The 19,856-nt window shown below is 39.3% G+C and overlaps 1 protein-coding gene across 3 annotated transcripts in view; it reads left to right on the top strand.

Annotated features, from left to right (window-relative positions):
• The window catches only part of fars2 (phenylalanyl-tRNA synthetase 2, mitochondrial), a 116,194-nt gene that overhangs the window by 95,168 nt on the left and 1,170 nt on the right, over positions 1 to 19,856 (top strand). The window lies entirely within an intron of this gene.

The following is a 19,856-nucleotide window of genomic DNA, read 5'->3' as shown; positions in this document are numbered from 1 at the left end:
TCCTTAAGTTGATTCATGTAACATCAGGCTTAGAGAAGCTTACCAGTTGGTACAAATTTATCCTCAGTGAAGAGTCAATTTGTTATGGTAGGACAGTATACTGCAGGTGAGGAAAAGGCACCATTTACATTGTATTGTATAAGGGAATTGACTCTGAGGTGGAGGCATGATGTTATGGGCTACAACACAGTTTGGATGGAATTTGTATTTTTTACTCCTTGGCTACAGGACTATAGAGTGACCTTAAGACTATAGATTCTATGGCCCCACACATGGCATCTTTGTTTGTTGAAAGTAATATCCTCATTTTACACATTTATTCGACTTTCTTGGCATGCAACAAAGCTACTGTACTTACCCAACATGAACTTAACAGAGTACCTCTGGGACCTTCTAAATGGGCTTTGTTTGTTGTCAGGATCCACAGCACGTATGCGTGCTGATCTGTGTGCAACACATTTGGCTGAGTGCGATATAAGTGCCCAGAGAAATGCGCACATTTGTCATTTCAGTTCCATGTCAGTTGCAGTCACTTGTAACCCTAAATGGGGGACGTGCGAAATCTGACTTCTCCATTGAAGAAGATGGGCCCCTTGGAATTTCACCTCCTTTGATTTGATAATGGCTTTGAACATTCATGCATGTGAAGCTAACCAGAATTATGTGCAGACCTTTTTTTTCTGCCTCAGTATGAGTTTGTATGCCAGTGTATGCTGTTCCTGTATGTTATTTTTGTTTAGTCAAACACATTACAGTATTAATGCTCTGCATTTTATGTATGCGATGATCAGCATGTAAGATGGGTTACTTATCAGCTTTCAAGAAGAAAGAGGCCCTAAACATGGAGATGATAAAGGAATGCATTTTTCATATGTATGTCTGTATAACAATACTTTTTTCCTAATTTAACAAAAGGTCAGTTGCATCTGTAATTTTGCTCTCCCGCCTTGCATTCTATGCATTCATTAGTGCACATATTTGTCTGTGTGGTATTCCACAACAAATAAATAAGCAAATGTGAGTGAATGGCAAATAGAGAGAGTACATTGGAACTGATGAAACTGTAAACCAGAGTGATAGTAACCCATCATGCCATACCTGGACCAGATTTGAGAGAATGTGTGTGCAGGTGCATGTGCATGTCTAGTGTCTGAAAGGCTTACTGTGTTTACAGTATATGCTAATATGACTGTCTGGTCATTTTCACTCTAAGTGTCACCATAGCATACTAAAATATGCTATCAAAAATAAAAGCATTGTGTTAGAATATCCTTCATATATTAACACTTAAGAAAGTACTATTGTTACATTCACACGTAACTTTATTAATATGTCATACCAAATATTATATTATGTAGAATGTAATATATTTGTGGTATTTTGTTTTTGTTCAAAGTTAACAGAGGAAAACTATGTGGACACTAATGAGGTAAACATCCTCCACTTCAGCAGTATGAGTCTGAGCTGTAGCCTATAGCTGCAGTCCAAAAATGGCTTTAAGAAATAAATACACATTGACATTTCATTGGGGGGGGGGTTGGGGGGTGTAGTGAATATTTTGTCTCTGATGCCAAATATTTAATAGAAAGGCATGGAGAGGCTTATTTTAATTCCTCAATGTCTTATGTTTGGTACAAAGCCTCAGTGATTTTATAGAATGATTGAAAGTGACAGATTGGCTAGCCTGCAGGGTGAGTTTTGATCTTGGAAATTTCAGCTCCGTAGTGGCCTATGCACAGATTTCAAGCTTGAATATCAAAATGACTATAAAATGGGCTCCTGGGTGGCTCAGCTGGCAAGACGCTCATTTCAACTGCAGACAGAAACCCTGTGTCATCAGCCAACGATGACTGGGAGTCCATAGCAGCGGAAAAAATTAGCTTTGTTCTGTCAGGGAATGAGGCAGAGAAATTGTGTCTCTGCCCTGTCAACAACATGGTTAGTGTCTGCAGTCCATTTATTAAGAATACATGAGATGACAAAAAAATTAATTAGTTACTGGAAAAGGTGGTGGAATTTATTTAAGGCTAGTAATATTTTTGCAGTAACATTATTTGCAGTAATGTCACTGACTATCTTTGACTGTCTTACTTGCAGCACTATATTGGTTATACATGGTCACATGACTCTACTGTGTCCTCTTTGACTCTCTGTGCAGATAAGTACAGCATGAAAGCAATGCTACACTCCAATGCTTACGCCCATAGACACTGTATCTGATTCATCAAGAATAAATCGAATGTTTGTCTCACTGTCTGAATACAAAGCTTGGATCCTTGTTTAATGAAAAGGGTTTGATCAGCCTTTTTTTCTGCTCATACAAACATATGCCAAATCAATGATGAAGGCAATCACCTTTCAGGTCTCATACTGTGAAAACTGGAACCTCAATAACTGCAAATAAACAGCCTACCTTGTTTTGGCAAGCAGGAGTAAATCTATGCAGAAGACACAGGCTATTATTGATCCGGAAGAATGGCACTGCATTATTTAAAATGCGTGCTGTGATTATTGACAACGTCACACCATAGCTACAGTGCTATAACAGTCCACCTCACAAGCAGCTGATGCCTTGTCAGGAAAGACGGAGGAGTTGAGTTGAAGTGTTGCTCTGCTTCCTTTCCCCATCCTTCATTTGAGAAGTAGCTGCTGAACATTTGAATGCGTGGTTTGCGATCTGCTACACGCTGTGCTGGTCACACGTAGCGCTCTCGCAAGTGGGAGTAAGCAGAGGAGTCAGGGAGGTGGCTGCAGGTGGCAGAGTGGGATCTCTGTTTGAGAAACACAACCCGGAAATTTCATTCACCGAGAAAGGTCAAGTGGAACGTTTAACGGGCAATTAACAGGAGGGAATATATCCGAAATATGCGGCCATAAAACAGGAGAGTGGAAATAATTAAATAAGATAACAAGCGAGCACTATCTCAGACAGGCTTGTCTCACTAATGTCAAGTGCAGCTGCAAACCTGCAGTTCCCATGTATTACGGCTCATTAGTGTGAATATATTTCTGCCTGAGCGTGGGACAGCCGTCGCCGCAGTGTTTTTCATCTGTCTCTCTGGTCTTCACATTGAGAATCTGGCACACAGCAGAAACCAGATAACACTCGCACATTTCTCCTGGTGTCAGCTTGTGCATTTCCGTGAGTGAAACCGGAAAGTCCAGAACCGTTGTGCGTTGCCGTGTGTCCAAATGTTTTGTGCATGAACAGAGATTGATAAAAGTTGATAAAATTTTGTCATGCTGCAAAATGGCTGAAATTCCACAACCCTCGGATACAACTCCTCATGTCTTTCTGTTACACATTTTATTTCTCTGTATCCTACAGTCATTGAATGTGCGCACACTGACAATATTTCTGGACTGAAATATTAGATGATTGGCAGTGTTCTCTGTAAACTGTCAGTAGTTAAGCTTACAATTGCCATTTAAAACTTTAAGAGATGTATTTAGAGGGAACCTGAGATTCTAGAAGAGTCAATAGGTATTCAAAAAAGAACCCAAAGGGAAAAATTCACATGCAAGGGCGCTGTAAGTTTCAGTGTAATATTGAATTCTTCATACAAAGTGGTCCATTTAAGTGGAGGATTTAAAGGATTTAAGTGGAGGATTTTTATGGATGCATCTGTATGCTGTAGCATCCCACACAGGAACTGGTTGAAGCACAAGGACACAAGGATGGAAAGGAGGCTGTCCATGATCACTTTGTAGTTCAGACAACCATCTAGCTTGCAAAGTGGTCCCACATACTTTCTGCATGCTATGGTGCAGTTGTGTTAGCTCTTATGGCACTGTGTGCTATCCAACAGGCTTTTTTTCTTTTTTTCTTTTTTTTTTCTGTATATATGGTCCTGTTATGGTGCCTATAGAACGCATTTTACGTATTCAGGCTAGCTAACTAATGGCTACCATTTCAATTGCAGCTAATGTTACTATATCTATTGTTATGACCCTAAGTTACGTTACGTTGTGTGTGTTTTTTTCGCAGTGTGCTTCTGATCCCCCCCCCCATTTGACAGTCACTGGCCTCTTTAAAACAGCATTAAAATGTATTACAATCAAATGAATATCTTTTGTATTTATTACCTAGGTAGTTCCTGCATTTTCAGATGAGCTAGCTGTGGTCACAAAAGGTGTAATCTTGCCCTCCCTCCACAACTATGTAGGGTCACATTGTGAAGATTACAGAAATGGATCAAATGATGAAATGCTTGCAGGACATGGCATAGCTCTTATAGCATAGAACAGACAACTGATACAGAAGTATTAAAGTATAGACAAATTACAGGGCAGTTTACTAGCTAGCTACACATAATATTTCCACTGCTTGTGCAGACAAGGACTTACAGTTGTAAGATTCCAAGAAGTACCCCAACACTAGCTGGAATGACTGTGTTGCCAGGACCAAGAGCATTAGTTATTTTCAGCATAACCAAGATTGCAATGAGGATTTATGTCATTTCTAAGCCTTAACAGAGGAGCCATCATCATTATCCACTTTGTCCAGCCAAAAGCATTGGATATATTCATACCTTCTAAACAAGGCCTACACTTCGTCGTGCCTCACCCTCACCCCTGCCTTATGGCATGGCGATTTGTTACAGAACACCTTATAACAGGAAACATTATTGGAGAATACAGGTGTGTGTGCATGTATGACCAATGAGCACGTCCCTCACACCAGTTGAGGAAATAATTGAGTGTTTGTATCTCAATGGTGCATTCTTTTTGTCCTCTGTACCCCCACATTTTACACCTCAGAGAGAACATAATGCAGTTCTCTAAGAGGGTAAACATTCGCAATATTATGGACAAATGTGGTAAAAATGCACTTAAGGGGGTTTTTGGATTGACCCCTTACTCATGACTGTGGAGTTAATTTGCCACCCATTCAGCTGGACATTGGAAGATGTATGGATTCTCATGGGTGCCTCGTAAGAGCCACGCTGCACATCCTTTAGCAGTATGCAGCTCTGCAGTATATCGTGTGGGTAGTGTTGCTAAACGGCTAAACACCCAGCGCTAAGCCGACAGATGAGCAGCTGAGAGAGGACCATCACAATGAGAAATACTGAGCCAGTGAGGACCCACTCCCTTCTGAATATTTTATACAGCTCCAAGTCTCCCAGTGCTCTCACATGAGATAGATTAAAGCTGTCACAATCATTCCCTCGCAACCTGCATCAACACTTAATTATTGAGCGCACAGCGGTGACTCTGCTCCATTCTGCCATAACCATTAAAGCAACTGAACCAGCCACTAAATCTTTGCTTATCTGGGTGTTGATGAAATATCAGACTGGCTCCTGAGGGCAACCAGAGTAATTCTTGTGATTTGTGTGTTTTCTTCATGGCCGTTAACGGCTCCATCAAGAAAGGCATGTTTTTCACATTTAAGCATCCATTGTAAGATAGATGGAGCTATGTAGATTTTTTTCCACATTCCTCTCCAGTTTTGTTCCTGCCTCTCTTGTCGAATTTCAAAAAATTTGCTCACCGGAATACGAGCTTGAAGGAACTTGCACCTCAGTGTTTATGAATAAATGATCAGGCATTTCTGTCACAATGGAAAATGGCCAACAAAGTGACTTACAGACAGTTATTTTGTTTATTTATTTATTTGGTTATTTTCCATGAGACACAAGTTCTCCTCTCCTGCAAGACATGGTAACGTAATGGAAGGAGGTGATTCATTACATCACAAGGTTAATAAATCTATGCCTGTAACTGTGTCGTGTATGCATCACGGACTGTATGAGCAAAAACATCTTCATCAGAATGAACTGCAGGCTGGTAATAAATGATTTAGGGAGTGCATAGACCTAATAAAATTTATTTATCATAAACCTGCCTTTCATATACATGTTATAGTATTGTCAATACAGTGTCATTAAAATACATGTTTACACTGACATGTGTTGCCCCTAGCAATCAAAATATGTTAATATCTGAGAACAAGTATGAGGTTATCCCTGCAGCCACAAACAAGAGTGTTTAGACTAATTAAAATAAAGTTCAACCCAGCACCTATTACCACTATTGAAACTATTAAGCTCTGTCAAGTGTGTCAGGTAATTGTAAGCTATAAACTGTTCCAGACAAAAAACGTGACTATTAGAGTTATCAAAGGCAAAACACACACACACACACACACACACTTATCTGCAGCAAATACTGGGGGGGGGGTATCATTAAATTTCTGCTTCTGCTTCTTTCTGCACTGCTGTTTCCCAGTGTCTTGCAAGAGCCCACATTGATGACAGCAGTGAGGGGAAGTTATTATTTAAGTGCTCTTGTACTACGCAGCAGCAAGTTTTGCTTCTTAACAGCTCGCTGTGGATTTATTCTGAACCATCAATATCTCCTATCCCCCCTTCCAGCAGTCTTGGCTGGGCGGCATACAGTCGGCCACCCTAAAGGGAGACGCATGATTTACTGCATGTATATTCTGAACTACTGTCTAAAAGGTCCATTCGAGAGCACCCTTCCATAAATGAAAAGCCCTCAAAAACCCCAGCAGTTTGTGTTCCTTCATGTAGGGCTCTTCAGTAGTTTATTTATGTTGGCCAAACAGGCCTCTGGTCAATAAATTAACGGAGTGTGTTATAGGTCCTGATGCTGATCATTTTTCTCCCCTCCATTTTCTTATTGAAGTCAGTGAGCATCATCGTCAGCACTCTGTTAGTGCAGATTTAGTTGTCAAATCTGCTTTCAAACAGTGCTTATGAATGATGTAAACCAGGGGCGTTTCTAGGTATTGAAAAGATCAGGGGCTAAGTCAAGTTTGCCTGGGGCTTGTCTTTTATTTTTTGAAGGGAGATCGGCATCGGTAGGTTGGGGAGGTTATATCTACCTTTATAATAAATAAATATTATCACACCTTCGGGCGCTGCAAGTCAAGTTCCGCTCTGTTACACAGTCTGTTGTTTTGCTATAAACACCTCCTTTTTCAGGGTGAAAATATTCGGGGGTAGGCTTAAAATATTCGGGGCAATAGCCCAAAATGATCGGACCTAACGACGCCACTGATGGAAACATCAAACAATATATGATTCTAGTGGGATATTAGACTATTCCCCAAGAAGGAAAGCCGCTGGTTCTTTGAGATGTGAAGCAGGTCAAAATCTACTCTACGTTCCATAACTTCTCATAAAGCGTCAACGATATTTTGATCTGGTGATTGAAGAGGCCATGGAAGGTGTTTGACTTCATCCTGGTGTTCATAAAACCATTCTTGAATCCCTTTAGCAGTATGTATTGGTGCGTTATTATCTTGAAAGGTGGGAACATCTTGAGAAAACAACGTTTGCACCACTGGGTCCACTTGGTTGCCTAATGCTACCATGCAGAGTAATAATTTGACCAAATGACTCCCACGAGATGGCTGCTCATACCAGGGGTGGATCTACCACCATTTTAAGAATCCAGGTTAAGAAATGTGGGTTAAAGGCTTCCTTTGACTTTCTCCAATCATATACATGTTCAGTAGGAAAAAGTATACCCTATATATAATACCCTCTTCTACAGCACAGAGGTCCAGGTTTTGTTTTACACCAGGTTATGTGAGTAAGGCTGCAGAAAAATGAGGGTAAAGCAAGCCTTTCTGAGTTCATTGGCAGTAATTGGTATTTAATGGTAATGTGTCTGACCCTTAGTAGTGTAGAGAAGAACTCAATTTCTGATGGTCATTTGGGCTTCATTTTTTCTGTGCCTCAACTTCATCACCTAGAAGAAGAAACAGATAAACAATTACCAGAATCCCTCTGTTGTGGCAGCTCATCAGCTGCTAATTAAAAGACACACCATAGTGATGGAAACTCATACCCTCCTCACAATTTTTGATAAGTGTCATTAAGGGGAGCTGATGGATCAGAATCTTCATCCAGACAAACTCTAATTCAGTAGTTCTCGTCTTTTTTCAACCGTGGACAACGCATTCCTCACAGCAGTAAACACACATCAAAATATGAAATGCTGCATTGCATATTCCAAGCGTATATGCTCGATACCGTGTTTTAAACAAAATGTTCTGTATAGGTAACTGTATGTATTCTCAATTTGAGATATGAACCTAGCAGAATTATTTTTTACTCTAAATTCCCCACCTCAGTTAATTGGTTCAGTTATGTTTTCTGCTGAACATTTTTTTTACGTTTTTTGTGTGTGTTATTTATACATATGATTTTAATGAAGCTGGAAAAAATCAGCTTCCATGCTGTGAAATTCAAACATTGTTTTAAGGAAGCAAAGAAAACAAATTGAGGATATGAAGTGCTTAGTCTTGTTCACATAGCCTTTACTGGGATTAAACTCTTTGATGTTATTTTAAGTTTTAGTTTTCTTTTAGGGGTCATGAAAGTAAATCTCATTAAGTACATTAAACAAAAATGGCCCCAATTTTTGACTACGCTGATTGCATTGCTCATTGCTGTATATCACTGCAAATAATGGCAGCCATTTACCTAGTGCCTGTATACTGGAAAGATATGTGTATATCAACACAATGAAAACAAATTATGCAATAAAGGGCTTGACCCATGCTTGGCCGCTGAGCAATAACCAGTGCCTTTGCACCTAGTTTTTCTAGTAATATGCCTTTTGACATCTCCAAAAAAAAAACTTGTTTTTGTAAGGTTGAATGTCAACTCACTTCACATTAGCTTTCATTGCTTTTGTTGAAGTTCATGTCTTCAGTTTGTCTTTAGAAACTGAGAAACTGAGAACAACTTAAACAAATTAAAATGCTAAGCACTGAGAAAGATGTACTTTGCATGAAAATTCCCATTACATGGAAAGAAGGTGACAAAATTGAAGCCCTCTCCAATCAGCATTTCAATCAGTATTACTGCAAAAACCTCCTTTTAGCTTTCATGATTCTGCTCGCGTTAAATCTGTCCTCGCACTTTGAAAGGAATGACGTGATTCTTAATTTAACCTACCCACAAGAAGCGCAGGAATGCACTTATTAACATTCAGCCCAAATATTTCTATAAATAGAAGTGTTCCTCTTCTTTTGTGAGAATGATCTTAATATTTTTGGTTCCCGCTCTACTAGGACAATTCTCTTCTCAACCAAGAGGTTTCCCAGGAGACCCACCTCATAGTGGGACGTTTCTTTACATTTTTCATGCCATATGTTGTGAAACTTCCTGTACATGTGCTTTCAAGGATCTAAAGGTGTATGCATGGTCACTCCAAGGAGCAGCCATACAAGAGAGGGTGCATAGCTTGTGGTAGCAGGCTAAGATATCATGAGACATTATTGATCACTCAAAGACAATTGTTTTGCAATTATATTGTAGTACTATCACTAAGCATCTTATCAGCTTATAGTGTCCAATGTCAATTGAATGCCAGCCAACACTTGGTTTACCATTGCATGATAGTTATCTAGCTAATTAGCTAACATGTAGGACTTCACAGAAAACACTAAGTTAGGTCGCTAAGTAAGCTGTGAGTGCTGTTGCTAACATAATGTATTTCTAGCTAAAGTATTTGTTTATTATTATTATTTGTTTATTATTTATGTCATTATTAAAGAACTGTGGTAGCTATTTCCTCCAAAAATTACAAGTGCTAGTAGCTTGCCAGAGTAGCTACCAACCTATTTTATTTAGCAAATAGACAGACAGACCCTCTATAACTCCTAATTTTATACTGTTGAATACTATATCTGCTGTATTGTCAAAGATTGGGTGACTTGATATACAATAAGAATCAAATATAGAATCTAATGTCTTTATAGTGCAATTTTTTTAACAAGTCTACAGACAGCTGCTCTGCTTTTACTAAATCCATTTGTCTTTCTTTGTTCTAAAATCATCTGCACTCATTTAACTATCCAAAGACACAGGACTCAAAAATCCAAAGCATTTCCGTCCATTTGATGACAGTCAGTCAAAACATTCGGTTTTCAGTGTTCTAATATTACACTGACAAACCACAGAACTTTTTTTCAGGTACTTGTGTCCACAGTTCCCCCACAGCTGATTTTAACAGGTTAAAAAGGCTTTCTTTACCCGCTCTAATCTTCTGCATCTTCTGAGTTCTTATTAAGCTTGGCAGGACAATTGATCACGGCTGCTGTCACAGAGTCTTGATTAATTAATGTAGACCTCATTTAATCTGTTCAAAAAAGACTAACAAAGGGATTATCTTAAAAGAGGTTTACCTTGGACCCTGTCCCCCGATGACAGATGTAGAAAATATGTGGGAAGTGCCAGACCAATTATTTCAGTGCACCAGGAAACAGAAGAGAAATTTAAAATGGTTTTCATTGTACTGCAAATATTGATTGATGGACTGCCTGTTAGGTGGTGGATTATGTCATTAGTAGGATCTGGACTGTGCTGTAAATTGGCTGTTGTATTTGTCTGCCTCATATTAGACACGTACTATTTTGTTTGTTTGTGTGTGATATATGTAATAAATGTTGCTTATAAGTTGTAATATCCTACTCTGGATGAACTCAGCCTAAGCGATTTGGCTGATCTTGCTCATGAGAATTTTTTATCAAATGTTATTTGATGTGACACAGACAGGGGCGTCATGCAGGCCAAAATTCTGGGGGCAGCACAATTAGAGCAGGGGGCATGGGGGTCTTTCCCCAGAAAAATGCAATTTGACATATATATTCAAAGACTTTGGGGGGATTATTTTAAAACTTCACTAAATCAGTTTTTGTAGCTCAGTAATCTCCCACTTTATATTAGGGTAAATACTATATATTTATTTAGAGATTTTCATGTCAATTATTTGTGCTGTTATGGTTATTACTCACTTACTCACTCACTCACTTCTATACTAGCTTCTACACTGCTGCCACTTTTCTTGGAAAAGAGCTAAATCTCATCTACTTCACCCGTAAATTTTAAGGGGCATAAATTCACATAAAAAGGCTATATCCACAATGCAAATTTATTTGGAGAAAATAGACAATAAAGCCACGGATAAAAGGAACCTGCCAATATGGCAATAGCTGTATTTTCAAACACAATGCACAGAAAGCAGCATGAGTGCAGATAAGACTGTGCTGACATCACATAGCAGCGTCTGCTCCACTGCCAGTAAAAGCTCAGGCTGAGCAGTAGTAACCTATTTTCCAAACTTCTCAGCCTCCTTGAAAGATCCATCATCACCACTAGCCTAAGTACATATGTACAAAATGCTTAATTAAACAATTCTATGTAGGATAGAATGTTTACATCATGTATCAAACTGTGTCACAAAGAACAGTCCTGACTCTCTGAGAAAATCCTTCATTTTCCATTCCATTTTCACTTCGTTCATGTGAAGTTCCTTACGTAATGCTAATTGCTAAAATGTGTTTTTGTGGCTTTCATTTATCAAACCACTTCATTTTGTTCCCTTACCACCAAATAGGCTAATTGACTGCCTCTTGCACAGTACTTTGACAACAGTATTATTATTATTATTACTATTATTATTATCATCATCACCATCATCATCATCATCATGTTGTTGTTGTGAGAATCATCATTATGCTATTCACTTATCGTTACATGCTTCACACAGATCAGCAACTTAAACTGCCTAATCATCATCATCATCATCCCTTGATTGGTCTGAAATGGTCATATGAAAGAGGGACCAAATCTTTCAGTTGAATCTGCATACATTTCCATGAATAAAAAATAGCCTGTCACTGTAAATCTCACATAAGATAACCTACCTCTTGCACTATAAACCTGCTGACTGAGGACAGGGCTGGGGCTGTCTGTCGTTTTTTTAAAGAATGACGAGATTTTCCTCTGCATCTTGACCTGGAGATATCAAATGGAATTCAGTGTTTTGCTAACCATAACCTGTGATGGTGGTAAAAACTATCAGGTCACTGCCATAAGATTCACACAGCTCTCCTTTACCAATATTAAATAGGATGCTATGCTATCACAAGTCACGACTAGCTAGCGAGCCAGAAGGCTACACAACCGGATTGACGGATGGCTACTAACTTTAGCTGGTACTAACCAACTATCTTGCAAAGCAGACTATGCCAATATTTCTTAAAATGCAATTGCATTTCATTTTCACACATTTGAAAAAGGGATTGATGCTCTACTAACCACTTCAGCAACACACCATTAGGCTGTAGCCTATATATCCTCCAGCACTGATGAGCAACAGAGTGCTGTGTGTGTGCGTACCTGCTGTTGCGAACCGATTTCATCCTGCAACTTTTGGAAGAAAAGACACCATAGGGAAAGGGGCTGTGTGACTTTTTGAGTTATGATATATGACATAATTATAAGAATACATTTGACTCATAAAATGATCATAACTACATAAAAATAATAGAAATAAAATAAAAATATAAAAAATCCAGATATCAAAAATCTGGTTGGGCACGTGCCCCTCCAGCTTGAATGGGCATGACGCGTCTGGACACAGACAGGAAAACGTTTTAATTCCAGGAAACACATTTACCCCACCTACCCTGAGCTGTGAAAAAAGGAGAAGGTTTGTAGTTTTTTCTCTTTAGTTGCCGGCGTTTGGGTCTCCACCCTGCTATATTCCAAACTCCTGAAATCACACGTTTTCATAAAACTTCTCTTATTGCAATGAGAGAATTAATGAGTTTCTGGATTAATAATAAAATAGCATGTCTGCCGTAATTCTGAACAGGGATGAGGGAGCACTTAATGGAATGCAAATTGATTTCTGTGCTTTCTCTCCACCTCACTGGAGAAGAAGCTGCAGTCTCTTTGATGAGGAAAAATGGTCCTTTCTTCTCTGCCTCCCTTTCTTCTGGATCGGCAACTGCGTTTGTGTACACAGACATCGACTGCAATCACCTTAGTGCTGAAAAAGAGGATTAATTAGGATACCTCCATGAAAGAGGGATGCCACCACAACACAACCATGTATGGTTCAGGTGTGGTCTTTCTGTTCTGTGGAGATATATATAAAAATCCATGTTTCAGTTTTTATGGCAGTGACCTTCGTAATTAGTGTATGTAGAGCAATGCCCTCTTCTCCAATCCTCAAGGACAAGAGCATGCTGGGATTCCATTCCATTTTCACCTAGGGGTGAAATTGGAAATACCAGTTATTGCGCTTGTTTTTTCTGAATCAATGTGCTACACACTGAAGTCAGCACAATGACTGAATGCCATGATTGTATTTTTTGTCAGCATGTATTTTCTATCAGAATGCATCTATCTGTAGATATCTACTGTTTTTTTTTTGACAGTTTTAACACTTTCAGATCAGATGTGGCTGACTTACATTTGGTGGCAGCCCGCATTCATTTTTTATGTCCTTGAAGGTATTTAAAATGAAAATGCTGTACTTCTAATTTCATTTTGATTTCACATTTTTGGAAGCACATTCCCAGCTGTGGTAAAGATTCTCTTTGGTAAATGGAACAAATGAAATGCAATATCAATCATCAGGTTTGAAGGTTACGATTGTGAGGTTGAAAGATCTGTGACAACATATTTAACTTTGGAGTCCGATTTTTAAATGTGCCAAATGATTGCAGGGGCACAATTCTCTTTTAACTGGTACTTTTTACTGGTTATATCTAAAGAGTATAAGGCCTCTGTGAATAAAATATACATGGAATATCTTATAATGTAAATGCTTGGCAGTTTAGGATGATGATTGAATCTATGGAAAAGAATAATAATAAAAAAAGAACATCGCTCAGAGCTGTAAATGTTTGCAAGAATTCTGGATAGTTCTCAATATCTTTTCCTTCAGGATTATGAAAATTAACAAATGTGTAATTTATTTTTTACTGGGTTGTCCTGGAAGCCTGGAAAGGACAGCCAAGAAAAGCCAACTCCATGTGATAAAAATCAAAAAGCATTACTAGCAAGATATTACTTTACATATGAGCAGCACTGGATATTTTAAGCCCTGCTTGGTAGTGTTACATCATTCAGCTAAGTGAATTCCCCATGTGCTCAGCCTCCTACTCCTCTTGTCTGACACTCCTTTGACAGTCATCAGGGAGTGTTGACTTTTGTATTGTCGATTAAAGAAATCTCAATTTTTCAACACAATTGCTTTGAAACTGTCACTGAAGTCCACACATTTTGTAACCCCCCCCCCCCCCCGGCCCCATGCCCCCACCCGGCCCCATGCCCCCACCCACCTACCTTGACAATGGAACCCTAGAAGCGTCAGTTGCCCTTCTCAATGACACTCTTGGATCAATGATCTCCTTGCAGCCAATAAACCTCAGTCACCAAATGGCATTGAATACCGCTTGATCCGAGCAGGCTTTCCAGTGATGTTTTATGAAGATGTTTTACTGTACTGTGTGTGCAAAGAACAGAGGAACATCTGCACCGTCCCTCAAAACGGCAAATACCCTTTGATCGCTTTGATCACTTCCTTGAAAAATGTAAATCAGTTGCAGCTCTCCGAATTTCTTCCTCCAGGTTGTTAAAGCTAATGAACAACAGAGAGGAAAAACATTAACATGATTATGATTATATGCGTAAAATGCTTTAGTGAAATTCATACCCCTGTACACTAACAACAACATTTTTGTTTTCTAAATTAGACACTGTTTTACCTCTGAATAATGATTTTGGGTCTGGTCTTGCTGAGGAATACAGCAACAACCCCCAAAAAAGAAAAGGAAATCAACCATACAGTACAATTCAATACAGTATAAAATTAAAATACAGTATAAAAGAAATGCATTTAATTAGTGATAAGCATAAAGCATCCACATGAAAACAAACAAAAAAAAATCTCTGGGCTCTCTGGCCAAACTGGGCTGAAATGCTGAACCTCTTCATTATAGATGTGGAACCTCTGCAATAGTGGGTCAGTCAAAAGAATTCTCAGCATTTTAAAGTCTGCCTCATTCCTCACAGGCGGTATGAGGAAGGGAAGAAAGAAGAAGAAGAAGCCCAGAGTTTAAAGGAAGGGCAGGGTCATTACCATACTACCCAGGCCTCACATCATGGTTGACCTCTCCCAGGGCAGGGAAAACTGAAGCATTTTGATCACTACCCATTTGCAAAGCAGGTGTGAGGTTTCAGTCTTTTCCATTAACCATTGCTTTTCACATAGTTTTTGAAATGTAAAGTGTGGGACTGAGGGACAAAGGAAGGAAAGTACTGCATTGGCCCAAATATAAGGTAGAATTACCCCCCCCCCCCCCCAAATCATAGTGAAATAGAAGCTTAAAAACACACCTTGCCATGTATTCACAGACTAGTCAAAATTACTGATGCTAATTCTAAGTAGTGAAAGTTTCCACCATTGGCCAAAGTGACACCAGTGGATAGTAAGTGCACTCAGCAGACAGGACTGTTGTATAGTTATTTTTTCTCCCTTGTCACAATACACATGTGATGCCTTTGCCCAGCCACATAAAAGCACTGCCAGATGGTAATGGCAGATATATTGTGTTTAAAGTGTACTGGAAAAATAGGAACCCCACCACTTTTGTGGTTTTTGTTTGTCCCCAAGTATTCAAACTGTTGTATTGTGTTTGGATGCCTTTCTATATACATATAATGCTAACAAGTCCTTAACAAATGTTTCAGGCGCAAGGTCCATAGTTCTTGAATATTCCTGAAAACATTGTCATCATGAAAAGTGGTGAAATATCCCATTGTCTTCAAAAAGCCATAAAAAACCTAAGTTTAATCTTACTTTTTCTTTTGCAGTGAGCAAAATATGCCCTGCTTGATACAATTTACTATCAAGGTTAGCAGTGTCAATGTGATAATACTGATATTAGCTGGCACACTCACCCACTACCAAATGTCATTGGTAAGTAGTGTTCACTGACAAATGCATTCACCTGTGTCCAAAAAGGGTTTCTGTCAGCTACAACTACAACTTCAGACCACATCATTTTCTTGTAAATTTTCAGTAACTGCAGCAACAGAAACCACTTAAAATCCATTCAATGTTATCCATTGATTTCTGTGGAAACCCTGCACGCAGTCAGCATCTATGAATGCAATATGTTTTTTTTTTCATTATAATTGTGGTGATGCTCAGTGCATTTTAGAGAGATACCCTTAAACTTGGAGATGAAAAGGAAAAGAAGTGATGAAGAGAACAGCAACACAGAGGGCAAAGTGAGGAATGGCAGGAGAAATTGATTTGATGCCCACTGTGCCATATTTACTGATTTCCTATACCTTAAAGCCTTGGTTTGCCCTGCTGTTTCTCACACCGCAGAAACTATGAAATCAGTCTGGACTCCCAGGATCAGAGGGGTAAAGCCAGGGGGGAAAGAAAGCAGGTACAATTTGTTACCCTATACCATTGTGACAGATGTTCCCAGAAGTCACACCAGAAAGAGAAATTTTACACCATGGGTTTGAGTTACACCTGTTGTTTTAGTTGACATTTGTGGAAAAGATATATAGAATCAACTAGCTGGTAAAATGCAGTTTTCCAGCTGTAATGCATTTATGCTTCGTCTTTCTGCAGTTAAGAGGCTTGAGCATACACTTGAGAATTGCCATGGTAACTCAATTGCACTTATTGCATGTTAGAAAAATGTTAAAATGGAAGGAAATAATTGATCACATGATGCAGCAGTCTGCGTCTGAGAGAGAATCAATAGCAGTACAGCTTCAACCCACATTATATCTGTGCCATTATATTGCTAATAGTATTCCTATCAAATCTGTGCTGAAGTGTTTTTCTGGTTCTCTTATTCTCTGTGGGTACTTTCAAAACTGAGAGTCTCTATATTGCCTTATAATAATAACTTGAACATGAAAAGGAGATAGGTAGGTAGATAGATAGATAGATAGATAGATAGATACATACATAGATAGATAGATAGATAGATAGATAATTGTAACCACCATTACTTACATGTACATGTATGGATGGATTGTATGCATTTTATATGTAGGCATTGTGTGTTTGATACATGCAGAAGTGTGCAGTGTTGAGGAGAAACACTCGACAATCCACGTTATTCACTCCAGTTGTATGTGCCTTTCCACTCAAACAGGGCTCTACACCTTACATATGACAACGTCTTTCTGTCGTTTTTTGAAGCGAATGTAGATGTAATTGCACAAGGTTCTGTAGTGTAAATTTAATTCTGCAGGATAATAAAACAAGGACTGCTACAATAAAGCTGAGTTGTTTGGTGTGTTTGGATTACTGTCCTCCACCTGTGCTCACTGAATAATTGAACATTTCTCCGTCCCTTCAGGGGCTGTATTCTGTGAAAATGTCAGCTGTTTTTTTCCCCCACATAGATTTGCTGCAAGAGAACCTATACATTAATAACGAACATTGATTGTAGAATAAACACCATTTCTTAGTGCCATTTATTGCTATCGACTGATTAATTGGCAATGAGACTTTTTGGACCTATGGATGAAAGCAAAATCCGCAGGGAAATTTTTGCTCTGAGCACAAGAGTGATGTGCGGTAGGCGCTGGTGAACTTTCACTGTCGCTATTTTTTTGATATTTATTCCACTCACTCTTATTTATTTTCCTTTGCACTAATTTCCACCCATCTATTCTGAGAGTGCTAATGGACGTATGGAGTGAGAGACATCTCTGCGCTGAAGGAGACTGCCTTGTCCAATTAGTCAGTTTGGCTGTCAGCACGGTGCAAAACGTGTGTCCCAGTAGCCATCAAGCGTGGCCTAAATTTGTCAGGCATCGCATTTATTAAGCGCACACAGTAGATTTCTGACTGTGAATGTGTGCGGCTCTGCCTCTTGAATGAAAGTTTACACATTATGGGCTTCATCCTACAAAGCAATTGGTTGTTGATGACTGTACATTTTTGTGCGCTAACATCATGCATGCCTGTTTTCCGCAAATAAAGATTATAGAATTATATTATATTATAATATTTTTGCCGTTTTTTTGTGTCTGCACTCGCGGGCCATTGCTGTTTAAAATTCTAGTAATGCAGAGTACATAGGTTGACCATTTATTATCTTTTTCATTGTATGTTTGAAACTGTTCCCTAACCTGTCACTCATCTCTAAAAGAAGTTGTCAGCAGATCTCATAGCAGGGGGTAGTCAGCCTGAGAGTATTAATGTGGGAATTCCACGATTGTCCTGTGCTATTTAGGAGTGAGGTAGGATATAAGGTGCCACCCCTCACAGGTCGTCCTGTAAATGTGTTCTCTGGATCAAAGGAAAAAATGCAATTTATTTTCGTCCCTATGAAAGACAAAAAGGAGACAATAGAAGGCAGCTGACCAGATTTATAGCCTTGAACCTATTCTGATTAAATCTAAAGCCAAAGTTCAATTTCCCCCCCTGCTCCAAGCATGACTTCTCATAACAGTGTCTCATTCCAGCAGAAATCTACAATGTCAGGAGTGGAAAAGGGCATTTGTCTATATACCTACCAAAATTTGCAAGAGCTTTGGCTGATTTACCATTTGACTCCCATGTCTTCTCCGAGTCCTGGAACTGAACCTCTTCTTTCGTGTTAAGCAGGCGGCGTTGTCATGCCTCACTACAGGAGGAGGTTAGCAGTTTCAGTGTTAATTTGGAGCTGTGGATCTGCATCCCAGCAGGATTCTGCTCAGCAGCTTTCAGCCATGCGATCTACCTGGTCGCATCCTTAAAAATGACAGAACTCTTGTTGTTGATTAAAAACTATCCATCATATTTGGCTTCAATGTTGGGCGAGCCCGATGGCCCAGGTTTGAGGGCGGCCGTGTCATCAGCCAGTCACGGCTGTGGACCCTCAGCGTAGGAACAAATTGGTTTTGTTCCGTTAGGGAAAGGGGTGATCAGGCTGGGTGTCCGTGTCTCAGTGCTGTAAGGCACTTGCAGTTCGTCACGTTCCTGGTAGTTGCTCAGATGACATGAGTTAAGTAGCACCCCCTTCTCCAATGGGCACCCGCTTCACTGTCATGCACTGTATGACTTGCAATGTGGGAAACAGCCATTGGCTGCATGCAAGTGTATCACATGATTTTTTCCTCATGCAACCCTCTGTCACTCAGAATAGAGTTTTCTTTCCTCCCAGAATGAGACCAAGGAGAAGGGAGAATGGAGGGAAAGATGTATGAAATTGCTGTGGGAAATAGTGGTGTTCGGTTTAATTTAGGGTTGTAACAATTCACCAATGCAATCAATATATCAACTTAAATTCTTTCAACCCAACACAGTATCAGAATGAATATGTCTTGACATTCAAACTTGCTCAATTCAATTTTGACGTTTCATTTTTGTGAGAAACTTAACTTTTTTCCTGGAAAGGTAAAACGTGTGTCCCAGCTTGTCTTTTTCAGTAAGCAACGAATTGAAGTGGATTGGTGATGAAAACGCTTGAAATTTTTGCTCAGAATTTAATTATTATTTACGCTGGTGAGGTTTCAGAATCATATGGAACCGCAGAACATCAAATTGGTGCTGTATTGAATTGTTCTCAGTAGACAGGAATTTAATACTGAGAGCTTGACCCACCCTTCTTTATCCCCTCCTCTCCAAAGTCTGCTTCAGGACAGCAGAGTGCACACAACAATAAACACTGCAGTCTAAGTTTACCCAATACGTCAGGTAGCATAAAGGATAAATGACATCTTTGCCTCAGATATCTGGATCTTCCTCGGAGGGAATACTGATGTTTACTGACTCTAAAATAAACTTGAATTCACAAGTTAGGGTAAACTATTTTGGTGCAATGTCTGGCGGTGTCACGGAGTTTACATTCACAGTGAGTTCCTCAAGATAGCAGCTGATTTTCTTTGTTACCTTGGAAACTCAGTCACATAATTAGGTCCCGGTAAGAAATGAAAACCTGAGGCCTGTGATTTGTGGCGACGCTTAGTTTCACCCTGCTGTGTTCAAGGCTCTTCCATAATGGAGTCACCTCTTAATGAAAGTGAAACTCTCGACACTTTCTAAAATGG

This window comes from Megalops cyprinoides, chromosome 2 (genome assembly GCF_013368585.1).
Source record: "Megalops cyprinoides isolate fMegCyp1 chromosome 2, fMegCyp1.pri, whole genome shotgun sequence".
Taxonomy (NCBI): domain Eukaryota; kingdom Metazoa; phylum Chordata; class Actinopteri; order Elopiformes; family Megalopidae; genus Megalops; species Megalops cyprinoides.
This window is presented reverse-complemented; position numbering and strand designations above follow the sequence as displayed.